Source organism: Macaca nemestrina, chromosome X (genome assembly GCF_043159975.1).
Source record: "Macaca nemestrina isolate mMacNem1 chromosome X, mMacNem.hap1, whole genome shotgun sequence".
NCBI lineage: Eukaryota > Metazoa > Chordata > Mammalia > Primates > Cercopithecidae > Macaca > Macaca nemestrina.
The window spans coordinates 153,117,209-153,140,468 of record NC_092145.1 but is presented as its reverse complement, the minus strand read 5'-3'; the positions used below and the strand labels follow the sequence as shown (position 1 = coordinate 153,140,468).

At 38.5% G+C, this 23,260-nt stretch overlaps 1 protein-coding gene across 6 annotated transcripts in view; it reads right to left on the bottom strand.

Moving 5' to 3' along the window:
* LOC105478097 (patatin like phospholipase domain containing 4) overlaps positions 1 to 23,260 on the bottom strand; it is a 251,498-nt gene that overhangs the window by 123,434 nt on the left and 104,804 nt on the right. The gene's annotated exons all lie outside the window — the stretch shown is intronic.

Sequence of the window (23,260 nt, the reverse complement as noted above, 5' to 3'; positions counted from 1 at the left end):
TTACTTTGTTCCTGGCTAGCTCCTTGGGATTTAGAGTGCTGATGCCCAAGTATTGCACTGTAATTGTTCCGGATCTGAGCTGCCATCCCTGAGCTCCCTACCTCCAGTGTACATTTTTTTTTCCCCAGAATTACATCTCCTTCCTTTTCCTCTTTTCTTTTTTTTTTTTTTTCCATCGTAGTGCTTCTATCAGGCAAATCCGTAACAAATTAAGATGCCTGAAACAGTTAACATGAAAAAAGATTGTTTATTTTTATTTTTCAAATTGAAATAAAAGCACGTAGCATAAACATTGATTTAATTTTTTAGTGTAATTTCAGGCTGTTTTCTTTACAACTTAATATGTCTTCCTCTTCCAAGGTTTGGTTTCAAGGCCATCTCCCTCATACCACCCTCTGCCATGCACCCCGTCCTCATGTCCCACTCTTTCTGGAAGGATTCTTTCTTATTTGGAGGTATCACAACCTTTTTCTTAGCTTCTATTATGCATTTTATTCTGCCTGGGAGAGTGAGTTGCTGACATGCCCTTATTGATATAAGCTACGTGATGGCAGCAGTGAAGTGTCACATTACCTTATCATTTTCAGTAGAAACAATCATTCTTCCATGGCCAGGTTTTAAAACCTCTTGCCATAGAAGTAATTGTTTTTACTGAAACATTCTGTTTTAAAACCAGCTGGATGTGGTGGCTCACGCCTGTAATCCCAACATTTTGGGAGGCCGAAGTGGGAGGATCGCTAGAGCCCGGGAGTTTGACGCCACCCTGGGCAACATAAGGTGACCCAATTGCTACAAAAAAAAATAATAATAATTAAAATTTAGCCAGGCTTGGTGGCACATGCCTGTGGTCCCAGCTATTTGAGAGGCTGATGTGAGAGGATTGCTTGAGACCAGGAGATAGAGGCTACAGTGGGCTGTGATTGTGCCACTGCACATCAGCCTGGGTGACAGAGCAAGACCCTGTCTCGATCAATTAATCAATCAATCAATCAGTAAAGTTTCCTCTCTCCCCAACCACAGTGCTAACGTTTGCTCCCCCTACCCTAAGGTGAAAGACTGGAAGGCTGGATTAAGATTTTCATCCCCAGATACATAGATCTGAGTTTAAAAATACATTGGTGTTTTGAATTATTTGTGTGGATACTGCCTTTTTAAAAATGCAGTTTTTGTTCTCACTCATAGGTGGGAACTGAACAATGAGATCACTTGGACTCGGGAAGGGGAACATCACACACCGGGGCCTATCACGGGGAGGGGGGAGGGGGGAGGGATTGCATTGGGAGTTATACCTGATGTAAATGACGAGTTGATAGGTGCTGACGAGTTGATGGGTGCAGCACGCCAACATGGCACAGGTATACATATGTAACAAACCTGCACGTTATGCACATGTACCCTAGAACTTAAAGTATAATTTAAAAACAAAATGCAGTTTTCAAATTTGCAGTTTAATAAAACTGTTAAGTTTTATCCATCTGGTGGAATATAATACTTAAAGCAGAAAAAAAAAGTCTGCTCATAACTTATGTTTATCTAAAAATTGTATTTGAGGCCACTATGTAAAACAAATAGACTGAAAAATAATAATTCTATCTCTGCGAAAACAAGGATTTGTGGTCTTTTCAGCAACTTGAATAGTTAGATTTCTCTTAATAAGTTGAATGATTTACCCTCTTTTCTTTTTTTTTTTTTGGCTAAATAAATCATATTTGTCTATTTTTAACTTCTTTTAAGTTTATGCAGAAACTCTAAAGTTGAGGAGGAAAAGCATTGTATTAACAAGGCCTATTTTCCCAGAATGAAGGGAAACTTTTGCTTGTACAAGTTTAATTTGCAAAGCACAATTTATAACACTATAAAGAGACGTCTCCCTTGAAACCAAGGGCCCTATCATTTCTTTTCCATTCGACATCTGCAGAATAAGAGTAAATATTTCTTAATTTAGAGGAAGGTAAGGCTATTTTTCAAGTGAATCCACTAAATTAATCCACTGGAGTAGGCGTTATTTCCTTCATCATCCGTCTGCCTTAAATATAGTACCTGCACATTCGAGGCAAATGCAAAAATAGCTTCAGATTTAAATAGGTGATATTGTCTCACATATAAAAGATGAGTCTTGTCTGTGATATAAAAGTAGCTGTTTAATACTTTTAGCAATTTTCAGTGGCTTTATTTTTTCATATAGTTCCTGTATTTGGAATGTAATTAATGGAAAGGTTTAGCTTTGTCCTTGAAAAGGTTTCCATTTTTCTAGCAGGCTTGAGTCACTCACTAACAATAAACATGTTGTATTTTTAGCTACATATCCATCTATTTTCCATCTAATTCATTTATTTATTTCGAGCTTGTCCTGTCCCTAAGCTTCTAAGGTGGTAGCACATTAGGAAATGTTATCCTTATTGCGTATTCATCTCAATTTGAAGATATCAGAACTCCATCAAGAAAAGACCAGGTATGGTGGCTCATGCCTATTATCCTAGCACCTTGGGAGGCCAAGGCAGGTGGATCACTTGAGGTCAGGAGTTTGAGACCAGCCTGGCCAACATGGCAAAAACCCATCTCTATTAAAAATACAAAAATTAGCCTGGTGTGGTGGCACATGCCTGTAATCCCAGCTACTTGGGAGGCTGAGGATCGAGAATCACTTGAACCTGGGAGGCAGAGGTTGCGGTGAGCTGAGATAGCACCAATGCACTCCAGCCTAAGTGACAGAGTGAGACTCTGACTCAAAATAAATAAATAAATAGTCAAGAAATGGTTCAGGTTAGAAATCTGATTCTGGTAATGTATTTAATAAAATATCCAGTATCCAAAATATTTCAACTACATTTACATATTATTATTATGTATACCAACATGCCCATACACAGCATACATTTACACTGGGCTCCACCTTAAATTGACTCACTCACGTACACTCCCCTGGCCTGTTTAATAAAGGGGGTCATGCCTCTTGTTGTGCCTTATTGTAGACAAAACTATAAGCTCATACTTGAGGTCTCTTCTTTGTTTCTAACATATAGGACCGAGAGATGAAACATAATATGTAAAAATGGAACAGTGATAGTCAAATTTCCAAATGAGGAAATTGTCTTCTTAGGAATAGAAACCAGATGGGGACTCAACACAGTAGTGGCCAGGAACTGCTGGACTCTAGGCCCAAGAGCCAGGAGACACCCGGAGTGTAATTCCTGGGAAATTATGAAAGGTGCCCCAGGAGTCTGGGAGACAGAGCCCTTTCTTTCCAGAAATAAGAGAGTTTGAAGATAGCTACTGAGCATTACCCAGAGCTGGCATTTCTATGAAATTAAGATCCTAGGGAGGAGAAAGGGAGCTGACACAATGTCACCACCAAGCTGAGCATGCTGCAGATTCAGTGAATGAACTCATGACCACACCACTCACGTCTCTGGGTGGGAGCTCCAACCACTGAGGATAAGACCATAAAGAAGGGCAAGGGGACAAGGAAATAGACACATGAAGACAGATGTATGTGCAAAGAAGAAAGAGAGACAGAGACAGAGACAGAGTGAGAGAGACACATCTTACTCACTTGAAGATCCAAATCCCAAAACACAAGCAAAAAGAATCAAGAAGTGGAAAATGCAGTCTTCCAAATTAACCACAAGTTTAGATTTTAAAATAGACATTAAGCGAAATTCCTTAGAATGGGGCAAGCATTCTCTAGAGGAGCAGTTGCCTTCAGCACAGGACCTATAATTCCTCCAGGGAACAGGACCTCTAATGCCTCTGGAGACCACAAAGGAGAAGCAAAGGAAGACACATGCAAGAAGAAACAGCAATCATGAAAAGAGCAAAGAAAATCATGAAACAGAGATAGGCAGGCACCAAATAAAAGCAAGTGGGTATAGAAATTGCAAAATCACAACTACAGAAACAAAAGAGATATAGTAAATAATACGGTTTGGCTGTGTGTCCCCACTCATATCTCGCCTTGAATTGTAATAATCCCAACTTGTTGTGGGAGAACCTCGTGGGAGGTAATTAAATCATGGAGGACGGGTTTTTCCCATGCTGTTCTCATGGTAGTGAATAAGTCTCATGAGATCTGATGGCTTTAGAAATGGCAGTTCCCCTGCACATACTCTCTTGCTTGCCACCATGTAAGACGCCCCTTTGCTCTTCATCTTCTGCCATGATTGTGAGGCCTTCCCAGCTATGTGGAAAACTATGAGTCCATTAAACCTCTTTCTTTTATAAATTACCCATCTCGGCTATGTCTTTATTAGCAGCATGAGAACAGACTAATACAGTAATGGAAATAAAATATAATACTGTAAAGTGTAGACTCTACAATCAAAGAGAACACTGAAACACAGTACAGAGGATGCACAAAGAAATAAAAAATATGAATACATAAAGAGCTGTTAGGAGATATGTTTATGGACATGGGTTAGTAAAAGGAGATGAGAGCAAACCATGGCAACAATGATTGGGTAGATAATGGATGGAAATATTCCTAAATTAAAGAAACATATGAGTTCTCATGTTGAAATACATCACTTGAGTACCAAATAAGATGATATCAGTAAATCCACAGATTGAAGTAAAACTAAAGAATATTGAGAATGAAGATAAAGTTAAATACCTTCCCAAGATATTAATAAAAAGCAGATTGCAATAGAAAAACTGTTGGTCTGTTAGTACATTCACATAAACATCAGGAAAAGTGAAAGGGTCTTGGAGAAGTAGCCTAAGTATTGAAAAATAATCATCAATTGAAAATCCAATACCCAGGTAGCCTCAGATTAAGACGAAGCTATGGAAACCACTTTCAGGTATACAAAGACTAGGAATTTACCACCCATATATACTTAATGAACACATTAACAAGGACAGTTCTTCAGCAAGAATAGAGGAATAAAGGGGAAACAATTGGGCAGAAAATAATGGGGATTTCAGATACTGTTAAACATTGGTAAATTTCATGAGCCATCCACTAAGACCAAATGATAAAGATTGCAATTATTATTTCAGGTAAACCCAATTCTAGAGGGAGGATGGTTGTGGGATGTGGTTTTCAAATACCATAAACATGCTAAATTTTAAATAACTAAAACTTATACTTTATTGAAAACATAAGTGTCATGAAATTATAAACATAAAATATTCTGAATTCTGAATAGTTCCCTCTGCCTAAAATGCTTTAACAGCAGATTTGTATGTCAACTCTGTAGTCCATAACTGTGAAAATTTGGCAAAAGCACCCAGATTCTGTTGTGTCTGTAAAAACTGACTTCCTCTAACGTCTAGGGCTGTACTACTTAAACTAAATGTGGATATAAATCCCCCAGGAATCCAGTTAAAAGCAAAAGCACCCAGATTCTGTTGTGTCTGTAAGAACTGACTTCCTCTAATGTCTAGGACTGTGCTAGTTAAACGAAATGTGGGTAGAAATCCCCCAGGAAGCCAGTTAAATGCAGATTCTGGTTCAGTAGGGCTGTAGCAGGGCCTGAGAGTATGCATTTCTAACGAGCCCCCAGGTGGTGCAGGTCCGAAAAGTGCATATTGACTGGGGAGATGAATGAGTAACACCACTTCTCTCCAGCCATTTCTAAAATAAGGGACTGTTCCTTTGGCATTTACCTTAAGTGTTTAGGCAATGCATTAAGTACAACAAAAACTATCATAAGGAACCAGATGTCACCTACGACCAGTATCACACTTTTCCATTTTCATCTCTCATAAGGCGGCCTTATAACCTCCTGTAGGTCAAAAGCAGGAGATGGCAATCTTTTTTTCCACAAAGGACAAGATAGTAAATATTTTCAGCATTGAGGTCAGATGGTCTCTATCATCACTATTCAACTCTGCCTTCACTACATTGTAGCAGGAAAGCAGCTATAGACATTATGTGAATAGAGGGATGTGTGTGGCTTTGTTCCAATAAAACTTTGTCTGCCAAAACAGGTGGCAAAGAAGATGTATTTCATGGGCCCTAGCTTGCAAACCCCTGGATGATAGGTTAACCCAAGTCACTAGGCCCACTAGTCCTTCTGAGTAATTTTGAGCAGAAAAATCCTCAAATATTCCTTGATACTTGACATTTTCTATGCATCTCAGTAATTAAGCAAGTGCTATTTAACAGTATTCTTTTTTTTTTTTTTTTGTGAGATGGGGTCTCGCTCTGTTGCCCAGGCTGGAGTGCAGTGGTGTTATCTCGGCTCACTGCAACCTCCGCCTCCTGGGTTCAGGAGATTCTCCTGCCTCAGCCTCCTGAGTAGCTGGAACTACAGGAACGTGCCACCACACCTGGCTAATTTTTGTATTTTTAGTAGAGATGGAGTTTCACCATATTGCCCAGGCTCGTCTCAAACACCTGACTTCAGATGATCCACCCACCTCAGCCTCCCAAAGTTCTGGGATTACAGGCGTGAGCCACTGTGCCTGGCCTAACATTATTCTTCAAAGAACCTACCACTGAAGTCCTCAGATCTTGTGCATGAACACACTCATGGTGATCTGTTGCAGCTGGGTAACTGGAAGACTTTAAACAGGGGATCTTGGTTTTTCCACGTTCCTCCTTGATTGATTGATATCTGTCTCTGGGTAGCCTAAGTCACCTGACCTTTCATGACACAACCAAATTCAATCCCAGGAAGGTTAAGCCTGTTACCCAAGGACATAAATCTTGTTTACAAGCGGGTTGAGTCTGGATTCCAGCTTTCTGATTTCCTTGTCCAATTATTTTCTTACCATGCAAACAGTAGTCTCTGTTTCCTGTTGAATATATCTACTTCCAGCCCTTTTGGAAGTTCACCCTCTACTTTAATGTTTCATGGTACTTGTCTGTGTAGTAATATATTTTTACCTTTTTCTACAATGGCTTTTGATCAACTTAAGAAGTTGCAGGAAAAATGTAAATGGCATTAAATATTCAATACTCTCTTTCCCTTAAAGAGAAGTTGTCTACATAAACAGAATTAGAGTGTGATTTCTTATAATAATAGCCTTCCTTTACTAGGAAGGAAATCTATGGGGCCTTTTCTCCAGCTCTTACTGCTGTTTTCAGACAAGCAGTATATACCTAGCAGCTATCCTTGATATTGCAGGCATGACAAAGGGAAGGACAAAGAAAGCCCTTCTTTTTGCATTGGATTTAAAAGGCCTTCGCTGATACAGATATTTTTGTTTTATAATCTATTCTGTAATGTCTGGGAGCAATTTCTTTCTGTGACCTCCCCTTCCAGTGGCAGGCACGGTTATCTGTTTCCCAGTGGTAGCGCATGGAGTGTCTGTCTGCAGAGCATCTGTGTGGTGATAAGGCGCGGCAGTTCAGGCCACTTCATCTTTTGCACCATGCCCCTCACCCAGATGCATCTTATTCTTTTATTTTTCCCTGTACACTTGCTCTTGAACTGAATATTGCTGCCTTATAACTAAGTACTCTATTGTTGAGGTTAAAATGCTTAGAGATATCTGATTCTAATTTTTCACAGAAAATGCCACCTCACACATTCAGTTAATAAATAAAACAACTGGGTCATAGAGAGGCTATTGAGGAAGAGTGGAAAGGGATGAAGTAGGTTTGAGTCTCCGATCGTGAAGCTCAAAAACACTGATTGCTTTTTTATTATTTTGCCAGCATACCCTCTTTTCAGACATACAAATATGTTCATTGAATGTGTATAGTCACAAGAGACAAGGATGATATGCATTTTAAATACATATATTACAAGGGTCTTTCTTAGCAAAATTCATGTGTACCCTGCATTTTGAGAGCTTCTTCTAGCTGTTAGCCTGGCTGAATAATACACAAATTTATAATTCATGATACTCAAGAGGGAAAACGAGCAAAATAATATCATAGGATATGAACCTTGCCTTCCAGAGATGCAAATTCATCCATGCTCTTTTTATGACTTGGATGGAGTCACTTAGTCAAAATAACTTTAGAGTGGAGAATGCCCGAATGCTTTGGCACCAGCAAAGTTGTGCGAGGTTGCCAGTAAGATTCTTATATTCCAAATGCATAGAGATGGGAGTTAGCATTAAAAGCCATTAGCTTATGCCCAACATTTGGGATGTCCATTCACTGACAGTCCTCTGATACTACCTTTCAGTCTGGATTCCTTTAAACTTGGAGTTGAGGAAATGCTACTGAATCTTGGCTTATTCAAGGGTACTCTTATAGAATGACATGTACAATTATTAATCTCCCTTAGTCCTTCAAATAAATGTTATTGTCACATGCCACTTTCTTTGAAGCACCATATATATTAGGTGGTGCAACAGTAATTGCAGTTTTTGCCATTGAAAGTAATGGCAAAACCCATAATTACCTTTGCACCAACCTAATAGTTAAAAGAATTCATCATAAAACAGAAAACATATTAACCAGTGTTTTACTTATTCACAGTTATATAAAGAATGGCACTGCCTAAAAATGTTTCTATTTTGATTTGAAATTCATAGCAATGCCCATTTAAAGAAACAAAGGGTGCCTATTCTAGCAGCTTATGGTCCTAACATGAGATTAGAAGTTTATTCTTACTCCTACTAGCCCCGTGGTATACACCACTCTATACAGCAATGCACACCTGTAGCACAGCATGTTATGATCCTAAAAGAGCAAAGAAAATGGGAGCTAGACCATACCTCAGACACTCTCATCCCTTTCCTTTCCCGCTTACTGAGGCCAGTGACATTTGGAAGACCAGTGTGTAATTTTCCACATTGGACAGACTTGGTTTTATTCTTGGTCAACATTGACAATTCTCTCCTTTTTAAAATGGATGTATGGTATCTAGCTCACAGGGAAGGTGTGGAGATTCACCTGAGAATACACATAAACAGCTAAGCAGAATATCTAGCCTTTAGAAGGTCTTTATGTAACCAGAACTTATTTTTCTCCTTGTATCTCCCATGAAGGCATGGACATTATCAAGCCTTCCCTGACACACATGAACAAGGTAGGTCAATCCCACCCCAAGCTCAAGATAATCTGGAATCAGTACTGTGTTGCAAAGCATATAGCTATGACACTGACTCTGTGTTTTATGCACAGAGGAGATCAGAGACATAACATGGTTTTAAACCATAGGATGTACGTTCTTTTCATGATACTTCAAAGTCTCCCACTGCCACTAGCACCAAAGTCTCAACTTCATGAATTGCCCATATAGATAGACAGTGATCAGCCTCTCGCCCCCTTCATCCCAAAAGCTTTTCTTCAGTGGAAAATCTTCCTGCAAGGGAATTGTACCTCTAGAATGGGCAAGAAAAAGCAGAAGGCATGAATCTGTATAGAAATGAGAAGCAAGGGTGGCTCCCTGCTTGGATGAGCTAGGTCTCTGTGCATGAAGGTCTTCAGTGTTTTCCCGCACTAGACTGATAATTGTCTACCTATATGGGCAATTCATGACATTCAGACTTTGGTGCTAGTGTCAGTGGGAGACTTTGAAGTACCATGAAAAGAAAGTACATCTGGTTTAAAACAATGTTATGTCTCCAAGCTCCTCTGTGCATAAAATGTAGAGTCAGTGCCATAGCTATATGCTTTGCAACACAGTACTGATTCTAGATTATCTTGAGCCTCGGAGGGGGGCACTGACTTACCTTGTTCATGTGTGTCAGGGAAGGCTTGATAATGTCCATGCCTTCATGGGAGATACAAGGAGAACAAACAGTTCTGATTATATAAGATCTTTTAAAGGCTAGTGCATTAGTTGCTTATTTTGGTTCAAAATCTTAAAAAATGTGAGAGGAATCAGATGTTACTTTGAGCATTTGAAACACCTGTGGCAGAGGAGCTTGAAAAGAATGTGTCACTTTTCATTGTCTGATTTTCTAGCCCTTTGTCACAAGGTGATTTTATTCTTACGCATCTAATGACCAGGAGAAGTCATGATGGTTTCATTAGCACCTGTGGCCCCATATGGTGCCTCAAGTGTGACCAGTATAAGCATGCTAATTTTCTTAAAGGAAGCAAAATTAAACTGTGTTTCTTGTTAGAGGTGGGAAACAGGTGGTCAGCCTTATCATTCTCACTAAACCTTATGGTTTCCAGATTTAAACCACCTTGTGAGCTCTGTTAAAGGCTGTGTAATGTGGACTTTGTTTAGTCAACATGTAATTCACTGTCCTATTTCCTCTTCAGTGATTAAAGTGAAAGTCAGGCTCTTCCAGGAGTTTTCCAGTGTAGTATAAAAGAAAGAGACAGTGGAGGAGAAATTGTACTTATTGAAAGAAATATTAGCCAGATGACTCTGTGAGTGACTACAGATGACTGTTCCCTAACTCTAGCTATTTCTTTTCTTGTAAACTTTTTTTTTCCTGTTTCCATCCCCTAAGTCAGTATCCAGAACTTTTTGTGGTTCTTCTATGTGTTTGATTTTCAAGCTTTGACTCCATCAGGATGAAATTTCCTAATTTATGCAGGAGGAAGAGCTTTATTCAGCAAACATTCAACAACAAGGTTTGATTGCCTGTTGCATGGTAACTGACACCAAGTGCACCAATGCACCAAAACAGCAGGAGTTGCAGTAGAGAGAGAGTTTAATCATCCTAAGGGAACTAAATGAGGAGATGGGAGGGAACCTCAAACCCACCTTTCTGAGGAGTTTTGGACTGGAGTTTTTAAGGGAATTTTGGTGGGGAGGGATCTGAGGAGCAGGGGGTTGCTTATAGGGTGTGATTAGGGATGAAATCATAAAGATGTAGAAACTGCATTTTTTCATTGAGTCAATTCCTTGGAGGGGATCTTAAGACAGGCTGGCATCACTGGACCCATTGGAATATAGAATCTGGAAAATATCTCCAGTGGAGAACTTGAAGTTTCTTAATGTTAAGATGTTATCTATAGAAACAATTAAGGAAAGTTAGGACCTTGTGACAGGAGCCATGTGACTTTTTGGCAGGAAGCAGCTATAAGGAAGTGGGTTGTTGGACAAGCTGGTTAATGCTTAGCTTTGCTTCTGGTCAAAGCTTAGGCTTTTACTTAAAAACTACCCATTCGGTTGCATTAATTTCATGGTGATGGCTTCACAGGCACTGTGTTAAGTGCTCACACTGCATGAATTCTTTCCATCTCTATGACAGCCACGTGATGTAGGTGCTCATAATGTCTTCATCTATAGATGAAGAAGTGGAGAAGTTAAGTAATTTTTCAGATATACAGGTGGGATGGTCAAAGCCAAGTCTGGACTGGACTCTATATGCTTCCTCCATCCCTACATCTGCATAAACATGTTCAGACAATGAAACGAAACAATGCTTGTAAAGTATCCAACCCAATGACAGGTGTAAGAAGGCAACGACAAAATGGAAATTACCTTTTTCCCTGGAATAGTCTTATTCCTGGGACTCAGGGTTCTTGCCTCTAGTCTGTGTCCTCTGTGATTCATTCCTTTCACTATATAAGTTTTGAGCTCTTTATACTCACTTAGATAATCATATTACCATTACCTGGAGTGACGTGCAAAGCCATGTTCTTCAACCAGGAGGCTCCATCTTTCCTCAGGCAAGCCTTATTCTTAATCATTTTCTAACTCAAAACCTGTAAGCTGCTTGCAGAGGTTGCTCAATACCTCCCAGAACCTGTACTTTCCTTACATATGACAAGCATTCAATCAATAATTGCTGTTTGATCAATATGCCAAATGTAACCCTTCATGTGGATAAGTTTAGAGAGTCTTTTCCATTGAGTCTTTTTCATTCTTTCCTGCTATAAAATCAACTATGAACAGTTGATGAACAGACTTGGCTTTGACCATCCCATCTGTATATCTGAAAAATTAAATTCCCTGTACTTCTATTCCTTCATCTGTAGAAAGAGACATTATGAGCACCTACCTCACATGGCTGTCATAGAGATGGAAAGAATTCATGCAGTGTGAGCACTTAACACAATGCCAGTGAAGCCATCACCACGAAATTAATGCAACTGAATTGGGTAGTTTTTAAGTAAAAGCCTAAGCTTTGACCAGAAGCAAAGCTAAGCATTAACCAGCTTGTCCAACAACCCACTTCCTTATAGCTGCTTCCTGCCTAAAAGTCATGTGGCCCCTGTCACGAGGTCCTAACTTTTGTTGGAAAATAGTTTATTTTATAACAGGAAAGAATGCCATAGAGACAGATCACAGGAAGGAAAAGAGACAAAATCTTCACAAATGGGAGTGGAGACTTGCACTTGAAGAAAAATGTTGCCTTTCTCAGACTTTGTTAGGTGAGATTCAGTCTCTAACTTAGTGCTTCACTGTCTCTGTTCCTCACAGCATGGGTTAATCTGGTATGAGATACAAACCTATTTCAAGGCAGGGACAAATATAGGCCTTCAATTTTTTTTTTCTAATTTGGTATGGGTTATCTATAGAAGTGTAAATGGTTCACAGCAAGAGACTGCTTTTCAGAGAAGTACATGTAAGATACAGAAATCTCTAGCTGTGTCTGTACCTTAACTTTGAAAAAGAGAAACTTTTAAAAGGTAAGAGCTGTTTTTCCTAAAGAGTCATTTTAGAAAATGTTCTAGATCTTCCTGTACATAATAAGGCTTCTAAGCATTTGGGGTTATTTTAAAAATTGGATTTTAAATATTTTAAACATTAGGATTTCAGAATATTCAGATTTATTTTATTCTCCCAGCATTGCAAATACAAAGGCAACCATGCAGTACGAGAAGAGAACAGGATAAAATGAACATGGACATGACTTTAAAAAAAATTCAAAGTTCAATGACCAAATATAAATTTGCATTGTAATTTGTAAAGAATGTAACTGACACTAAAAAATTTTCTGGCATGTAAAACGTGGGGCATATTCCCAGAATGCAGAAAAATAGGACAAATAGAATAAATTTAAAAAGAAATTAAAAATACAAAGGACAAAGAAAGGAATCAACTTATAATTAGTGTTCTTGAAGATGATTTAAAAGCAAATGGAGCAGAAATAATATTCAAGGTTGTAACAAAAGAAAACTTTTCTACAGAAAAGAAAAAACACAGTTGCAGAGTTGCAGATTAATTGGGTTCACTTTGCTTTGAGCAAAATTTAATAAAAATAGAACCAAACCAAAATGTGTGGTATCATCACAGTTTAAATAAAAGTGAAATATCGTCTATAATCACCCTGGCAAACAAAGTATGTGGCATGGGATGGAAGTGTTCCTGGGCTGGCTCCAACTTCTCTGTAATACCAAACAATGAAAGATCAAGTAACGTCTACAGAGTGTTGACAGGTTAGGATTCAGGGTTCAAGAATTCAACCCCAAAAAAGATTTTCCTCAAGCATAACGTCAATAGAAAGAGACGCTCAGGTATGCTGTGGTTTACAATATATACCACACAAATAGCTTTTCTGAAAAAAATTACTTGAATATATATTCTAGTTTACCAACATATAGATTAAAATAATGACCCTGCTTATAATCCCCTGATTCAATTATTTATTTAGTCAGTTTTCTAGACAATTATTGAAAACTTAATTGTAATGGAAAGAAGGAGCTCAACATAATTATTGAAAAGGAATAATAGTAAAAATTACAGTTATTTTAGTAACCACTGTTTTGTTATAGATGCCATTCACTATATTTTGAAATTCACATCATCTATTTAAGTCTCATGAGTTAAGCCTTATAGCCCGAACTCACAGAGAAAAACAGAGTTGGATGAAGTCATATACCCAAGATGATGTGGAAATTTTGTGAGGGATGCAACACAGGCATCCTGTTTCCAATATCATGGCTCATCCTCAGATTTGGTCAAAATCCAGACCAGCAGTTTACAAACGTTTCTATGCTTTAGAATCATCTGAAGAACTTGAAAGACAGTCATGCCTGTGTGGCCCCCCACCTCTGAGATTATGAATTGATTTTCTGGGGTGCCACCAGGTGTTTGGAGTTTAAAACAAATCCTTGTATGATTCTAAGGTGCATACAAAGTTAAGAACCATGAATTTAAACAATCATATCTGATTTCTTCTACAAAGACTTGGAAATGATGTAAGTGGAGCAGAAAGAAGTTTAAATCTGTCACTACTCATAGGGAATAATCAACAGTAATTGCTGGGTTTTTCATTTTGACAATTAGATAAAGATTGGTTGCATAGCTCTTAATACACTAGTAGGAAATATGGAAGAGTTTCGAGGGGACATTGCAATGAAATGGAATTGAGCTAGGGCAGTAGTGCACACCTGGGGCAATTGTGTCCCTAGTAGACATTTGGTAATGTTTGAAGACATTTTTGGTTGTCACCACTGGGAAGCGTGGAGATTGACTATTGGTATCTCCTGAGATACTGATAAAAATTTGGGAAAAAGGCATGGATTCCTCCAGGTAGAGAGTATATGATAAGATTAATGACATATTCCCTAAATATTTATTTTTCCCTGAATCAAAATGACTATCTATCCATGTGTGCATGAATGCATGTTTACATGTATGCATGCATACATATTCATTTTCACTATATTTCTATTCTTTATTTTATTCCTTTCAAATTTGACCAAAAGACCTTACAACAAGTATGTTGGTATTTTGAAAGAAAATTTGTATTTGTCTCTATTTTCTTTATAATCTTTCAACTTTGACCACATACCTATACTGTTTTCTTCAACTGATACATTTTGGGTAGCATCAAAATTATATTCAGTAGTGTGCTTTGGAGAGGAAAAACATGCTGTTTCCATTTTCAAGCATGCTGCAATCCTGAATCTACTCCTTACAAAATTTCCATGTCAACTTGGATACATGATGTTTTTTTCTCTGTGTGTTTGGGTTATAATACATAACTAATTCTGTTTAATTCTGCTTTTTTCTCTATGTGTTTGGGTTATAATACGTAACTCGTGTCACCATCGTGAGACTTAAAAAAAGATAACTTATGCAAATTTCAAAATATAGTGCAAAATAAAGACAGTGGCATATAACAAAATAGTAAGTACATAACAAAACAGTGGTATTGCACTATGATATCTTCAGTAAATACATGTAAGTGTTATACCCAGTGTCATGTCTCAGTTGCTGTCATAATCACCAACATTATTTTCGCTTTCTCCTCTTAGTTGTATCTTACGAGAGCCACATATGATCATTTAAGTCAGAGATGAAAATTCAAATGCCTGCAGGAGACAGGCAGCTATCACATAGGCATGATTCAGGCTGAGTGTGAACAGCAGGGAACTAGGGATGTCTGCAATTGGAGAGTGCTTGCCCACTGCAAGAAGGAGGAGAAGGAGGATGGGGGCAGGGGAGAAGGAGGAGGAAAAGGAGGAGAAGAAGGAGGAGAAAGGAAAGGGAGGGAGGGAAGAGTAGGGGGAGGGAGGGAAAAGGAGGAGGGGAGGGAGGAGGAGAGAAAGAGTGGGAGGGAGGGAAGGGGGGAGGGAGGAAAGAGGAAGAGTGAGAAGGAGAGGGAGAAGGGAAAAGAGAAGGAAAAGGAGAAGGGGAAAGAGAAGGAAAAGGAGAAGGAGAAAGAGAAGGAAAGGAGAAGGGGAAAGAGAAGGAGGAGAAGGAAGAGGAAGAGAATGAGGAGGAGGAAAAGAAAACCAAAGAGGAGGAGGAAGAAGAGAAGGTGGAGGAGACAGTAAACATGAGGTTCAGGCTGGCCAAACAAAGCCCTTCTGCAGGTTAGCATGGCCCCTTGTGCCTCTCCTGCCCTTGGTCCTAGGGATGCATTGAAGAGAAAGGGGTAGAATCAGAATCTGTGAGTCTTTAAAAGAAATTTAGACACATCAGATTATTTTGAGTAAAATATATAGAAAACAAATATTGCTGTGTTGATTGCTTTTCAGAGCATATATGTGATGCATCTTATTTTCCTCTATTAAAGACCATGTGCAAGAAAGGGTAATGAGTGGAAATGAAGAAAGACAAACCCATCCTGCCCCACCTAGAGGACATGTTACTGGTGTAACTTGCTGTTTTAAGGAAACAACCTAGGGAGATCACAACTACCTCAAAAGAACTTTTCTGCAAACAAATATAAGTTATGTTGCATTCATAAGTAACTGAAGCCAAAACCCTACTCAAAAGGGTGATACAAAAAAGGATAATTATTGGCTCATACCAACTCAATGGTCAACCATTAGCCTTGTGTGGGAACTGTATTCTTTACCAAGAATTGTAAGTATTCAATAATCGTTGGTGACAACTGTGCAAGTTTTCCCTGTTGTAAAATTGTAACATAATTTATTCCAATGAAAGAAATCCATAGACATTGCCCTTAACATTGACAGACCAACTGCCTAGAGAAATTATTTTCTGAAACTGCTTCCTAAAACAATTAGTTATTTTATACACACCAGCAATAGGACTAAAAGAAAATAGTATCAGAGATTTTTCAGAGACCGTATCAACAGAAAAAGTGTAAGCTGAAAGTACAAATTAGTTTTCAGAAAAAATGTTCAGAATAAATCCTTAGCCAACTGCTACTTTTAATTAGCAAAGCCTTAAAAGCTCACTCATTGACTTAGCAAAATGTCCTCCAGGTTCATCTGTATTGTCACAAGTGGCAGGATTTTCATAACTGAATAATATTCCATTGGGTATATAGATCACATGTTTTAAATCCCTTTATCTGTTGTTGGACACTTGGGCTGTTTTTACATTGTGGTTATTATGAATAATGCTGCTATGAAGATGGGACTGCAGATAGCTCTTCAAGATCCTGGTTTCAATTATTTTAGATATATACTCAGAAGTGGGATTCCTAGATCATATGGTAGTTCTAATTTTGGTTTTTTGAGGAGCCTCCATATGGCTTTCCATAATGGCTGCACCATCTTACATTCCCACCAACAGTGCACAAGGGTTTCAGTTTTTTCATATCCTCACCAACACTTGCTATCATTTTTTTATAATAGCCAACCTAACAAGTGTGAGGTGATATCTCATTATAGTTTCATTTGCATTTGCCTAAGGATTCGTGATGTGGAGCATATTTTAATATACCTGTTGGCCATTTGTATATCTGCTTTGGAAGTGAAATAAGCCTGTCACAGAAGGACAAATAATAATTTGTGATTCCACTTAGATGAGGCATCTAAAATAGTCACACTCATGGAAGCTACTCAGGGGTTGTTAGGACCTGGAGTGGGAAACATGTTCAATGGGTATAAAGTTTCAGTTATGCTAGATAATAAGTTCTAGAGATCTGCACATCAATGATGCCTATAGTTAACAATGTGGTATTGTACACTTCAGAATTCGTTTAGAGGGGAGATCTCATGTTAAGTGCTCTTACCACAAAATTAATCAATCAATCAATCAACACAAGGAAACTTTGGAACATGTTCAGTTTGTCTATGTATTAGTCCATTTTCATGCTGCTGAAAAAGACATACCCAAGACTAGGTAATTTATAAAGAAAAAGAGGTTTAATGGACTCAGTTCCACGTGGCTGGAGAGGCCTCACAATCATGGTGGAAGGTGAAAGGCATGTCTTACATGGTGGCAGGCAAGTGAGAATGAGAACCAAGGGAAAGGGGTTTCCCCTTATAAAACCATCAGATCTCATGAGACTTATTCACTACCACGAGAACAGTATGGGGAAACCTCCCCCATGATTCAATTATCTCTTACCAGGTCCCTCCCACAACACGTGGAAGTTATGGGAGCAACAATTCAAGATGAGATTTGAGTGGTTACATAGCCAAACTGTATCAGTTTATTACCTTGATTGTGGTGATTGTATCACAGTTATTTGCAAATGTCCAAACGCATCAGATTATACAGATTAAATATGTGAAGTTATGTGTATATCAATTATACTTCAATAAAGCTGTTAAAAAATAAAAACTAAAATAAAATAGAAAATAAGTTGAAGTCCACCCACTAAAAAAAATTACAGTATAAAACATAGAATTAAGCCAGGCACGGTGGCTCATGCCTGTAATCCCAGCACTTAGGGAGGCCAAGGCGGGAGGATCACTTGAGGCCAGGAGTCCAAGGGCAGCCTGACCAACATGGCAAAACCACAACTCTACTAAAAATACAAAAATTAGCCAGGTGTGGTGCCATGTGCCTGTAGTTCTAGCTACTCAGGAGGCTGAGGCACGAGAATCACTTGAACCCAGGAGGTGGAGGTTGCAGTGAGCCGAGATCATGCTATTGTACTCGTGCCTGGGCAACAGAGCAAGACTCTGTCTCAAAGAAAAAAAAAAAAAAAGGTAGAAATAGGAAAAATTTATATAAAATCTAAGGCAAAAAAAGATGCAAATAATTTATTTAAAAATTGATAGTTTGATTTAGCTTTTGTTTCTGAAAAATATAATGCGATATATCCAGAGCAAATAGAGAAAAGCACTTTACACAATAAAGCTTGGATATGTTAAAAGTCACAACTAGACAGTAGAAAAATATTCCATTTAAAAACTGTTAATCTGTATTAAAGGAATTCTGCCAAAAGAGAACTGGGAATCTTTCATGAATTTATAGGCACTGTTTGCCATCCTGATCCAATTTTTCTCTTGTTGAAACTGCTTCATTAATTTAATGTGCAAGAAATAAATATTTGATGTGCAATTAGTTGGAGATTATTATGGCCATAATGGAACCTTTCCAAATAAACAGCTGCTCCAGCACTTTAAATGCATGAAAAGCAAGGCAGAAAATGGAAAATATAATGAAACACTAGCTCTACAGGAAAAAAAGTTAAAATATTCAATTAGTGAGTAAGGCGGCTGCTCATTTAGAAGTTTGGTGGTGGTTTATCAAAGCATAACAGCATAAGAGCTGCTAAACTTTAGCCAAATATCCACCCACCTAAATTTTCATAGAAACATTCACCTGCAGATGTAATACATTCTTCCCTGACAAGAAGAGTGTTAGGAGAATAGACATTGACCAATTCCACCAATTTCTTCATGTGTTTTATTATATATACATAAATGTATACCAATGTATATTTGTTGAGTTTTGATTATTCTACGTTGGCATTTATATATGCACTATAAATATCTATTTGTATATCCACATATGAATTGTAATGATTCCACTTTGAGAGGGAATAATCTGCCTTGAAAGTTTCACATTGACTGGGCTATTATAAGTTTAAGTGAGCTTCTGAGGTTTCATAGCAGGTATGCAGACCTTGTGAAGGAACTGACACTACTAAGTTAGTTAAACTCCTTGGGAGTTTACAAAATGTTATCTTCCTTCCAAAATGAACTATAAGATTTGGAGTCAGTTGCCTCTCTTATCTACTGCACTGGGAAGCTCCTGAGGGTAGATACCATAGCTAATATCTCAGTATCTCCAAACCCTGATACAGTTCCTGACACAGAGTAGCTCAGAAGTATTCATTGAAAGAATGCCTAAGGCAATTTGCAACACAGATGGGAAAGAGATAGACATCAAAGGGTGAGTATTATGAGCTACACACACACACACACACACAAAGTTTACTAAAATAGATCAATGTCTCCTATTGAGGTGGGAGCAAAAGGATGCAATCCCATTGGCATTCTCTTCCACTGTGGACGTAATAGCAAAAGGGCAAGAGAGTTCCTGGAATCGTCAGTATTTGGCTTGTAATTACAGATTTGAATATCAAAAATAGTCACTGGGAACTGCTTACAATGACCAATGTTTTGGTATACTTTTCTAGAAAACTGACTTGGGGAAAATTTATTACTTATTGGGGCCCTATTCTATTTTGAGATTTGATTCTGTAATTAATTACATTTTACTCCTCCACTTGCTCTAAAAAACTCATTGGTCCAAGGGAATTCAATGTTTTTAAAAATTATTTCCTCTGCTCCCTGCTGCTTCCATGAGTGAAACACACGCACATATGCACACACATGCTCATATGCGTACTATGGAGAAGCAAATGAAAGAATAAAGGCATTCATGTAACACCATTTTGCCCCAGATTCAGATCCATTCGAATGTGATAGATGGACACAAACTGTCTTGCTACACATGGAGGTGTACTGTCTTTGATGGCCCTCCCATGAGTAGGTAGGATTAGTGCTTCCTTCCCTGGATTCTGGACACATGCTTACCTACAATGTGTCTAAGAAGGAAGTGATGCTGAAAGTCTCCCAACACGAGGTACTCAAAGATCATATGGCTTCTTCCCAGTGTTTGTGGCATTCTCCCCTAGGGATGCAGGCACCATGCTTTGGAGAAGCCAGGTAGTCATATAGATAGGTCCCACATCACGTCCCCTGCCAGCAGCCACAGCTGAAGTCTCAGGGATAGGCAACAAAATCTCCAGACATGTGAGCCGTTAGGCTCGCAATGATGGAGCCCCCAGCTATCCTCCTAGCAAGCCAGCTGTCACATGGAACAGAGACAAGCTGTGCCCACGGAGACCTGCCCAAATTGCAGATATGTAGGGGGAAAAAAAAGACCTCTGCTGATTTCAGCCACTAAGTATCATTTGTTATGAAGCAAAACACAACTAAAACACATGTGTGCCAGAATCTGAAACCATTTATTTGATAAACGTATTTTTAGCTTATAACATACCAAAGCTATTCAAATGTGTGGCTTCATTGCTACCCATATCCTGCCATCCCCACATTACACAGTAAGGAGGGGAGATTTAGTCAAAAAAATCTTCCTGTGAAGCCAGAGCCTAAGTCACTGCTGCTGCTCAGGAGCTTACATTATAATGGGAGAAAATGGGGACGAATACATAAATTAGTACCATAAAAATAGTACACAGGAGTACTTTCCAAGTTATTCATTCAATGCATGTGTACGGCACACTACTGAGTCCCAGGAACGTTGCTCTTCATGCTATAAATGCAGCAGGGATGAAAGTGGACAAGAATCCTGCTGTCAGGAATTCTATATCCCCGTGCACATCAATAACCAGTAGACAAGCAAACACACAAGACCCTTTCAGATCAAGAAAAGTGCAGAACACAGCCAGGGCACAGACTTGAGAGGAATTGTGACCATAGATAGTGAGGGAAACCAGGATCTGTCCCACAAAAGATGCCTCTTTAACATAAAAATTATTTATGAGCCAAAAGTAATTAGAAAGCAGAAAATGAAGGAAATGCTGGCCCTGTCCTCCTGCTTTTCTGTCTAAAGAGAAAATATAGATTCTCCTTTACTGGAGATGACTCTAAACTCTTATCAGCCCAGAGATGGCATCAGAGAGATCTGCAAACAAAACTTACTCCATTAAGTTTCTTACAATATATTTACCTTCCCACCATTTCTGTCCCTTGGAAGCTAAAAACACTTTCCTTTGTCTTACCATTTCTCTGCACATTGCATTGTTCTTGGTGGAAGATATCCTGTAAGCCAGAGTTCTAATCCACTGCTATGAGTTACCTTTCATTGAGATTTCTCCTGTATGATGTGAACAGCACGGCGAATCAGCTTCCTTTTTCCTTCTGTTGACTTGCCTTTTGTTATAGGAATTCATCCCAACTAAGCTTATGGAGGATGAGAAAAAGTATATTTCCTCCCTGATAATAGACTATCATTGAATTTTCCTTCAATAAGATGGCATTTAAGCTGAGATCTTATGGAGTAAGGTGGTTGGCCATGGCAATACATGAGGAGAGAATGAGGAAAGAGCAAATGCAAAGACATTTGAGGGACTTGGAGGAACAGAAAGTCAGAATGTAACCAACAAGGGGGAAGTAATGAGAGGGAGATCTTTTGGAGAAATATCCCAAGTGAGTCTTTGTGGCACATATGTGTGCCAGAGTCTGAAACCATTTATTCATATGCAGTAAAAGGGCCTTCAATTTTATTATCCTGATTGCTACGGGAAGCTACTAGAAGGTGTCAAGCAGAAGAGTCTAATAATCATTCATGTGGATTGAGTATAAGTCACTTTGACTGCTGAGTGGTGCCTGGGTGAGAATCGGAACAGGGAGACCCAGTTAGAACACTGCAGTTGACCTGCATTACCTGCAGATTCTGTATTTGTAAATCCATCTAGTTGCTACAGTTTATTTGTAACCCCCAAATGAATACTCCCTGTACTTTTGTGGACATGTGCAGAGTGGTGAAATATTCTAGTACATTCCCAGCTGAGGCTGAGTAAGGAGACACTCTGCCTTCTTGTTTCAGTTCTCATACTGTAAATAACTATTCTTTTCGTGGTCTATCTAGGGCTATGTTGTTTGTATTTTTGTGCTTTTTGTTGGCGCTTTTGCTGTTTACAATGGCCCACAAATGCAGTGCTGAAGTGCTGCCTAGTGTTCCCAAACACAAGGCAGTGGTGATGTGCCTGCCTTACAGAGGAAATACATGTCTTAGATACGCCTCATTTATGCATGCATGACAGTGCAGTTGGGTGTCAGTTTAATGTTGGTGAATCAACAATATATATCCAGTAAAGTATGTTTGCACGAAAACACAACCAAAACAAAGTTATATATTGGTTGGTTGATGAAAATGAAACTGGGGCTCATGGGAACCTAACCCTGAATTTTCTAAGAAGAAATGGTTCCGTATTCAGTGTTTGTGATGACCTCTTAGAGCACAACTACCTCCAATAAGCAGAATTAACCGCAACCCAGTAGTCCAGGTGGAAGACAAAAGTTGTAGAATTGGTGAAAAGTGGTTGAGCTTGGTCAGCTGGTGGGGTTTGGGAGTGATCTGGATGTTGGACAGCAGAAATGGAGAGGCACTGCCATGTGTGGATGCTAAGTGGACAGGCAGGGAAGTGTTGCATCAATAAAAAAGGGACCCACATGAAGAGGGCAACATTTGAACTGTTCCTTGAAAAGATGAACTCATGCTTTTCAAATTTATTTATCACATATACACATGTATTTAAGTGGAAGTTATATACTCACACAGCACAGGAACATAAAGCTTAGAAAATTTATGAGCAAAGTAGAGTTATTTCTTGTAGTATTTTTAAAGGACATGTTTGTTCTGTGTGTGTGTATTGAGAACTCAACCCTTATCTCACTACAAATGCATTAACACAAAATAAATTCATTGGCCTATACACAAAAGCTAACACAGTAACATTTCTGGAATAAATCATAAGAGAAAAATCTGCAACCATGGGGAGAAGACATAAAAGTATAAACTATAAAAGTAAAGAATTGATAAACTAGACTTCATCCATGTTAAAAACTTTTCTCTGGAATACACTAATACACACAAAAAAGTCAGACACGGAATGGAAGAAAACATTAGCAATACTAATCTAATAATGTAATGGAATTCAATATATATAAAGAACTCTGATAACTCAATAATACAGATCAAAAAAGCCAATTAAAGATAGCAAAAGACACATTACATAAGAAGAAATGTAAATGGCCAATAATTACACGGAATGTTGCTCAATATCATTAGTTATCAGGGAAATGTCA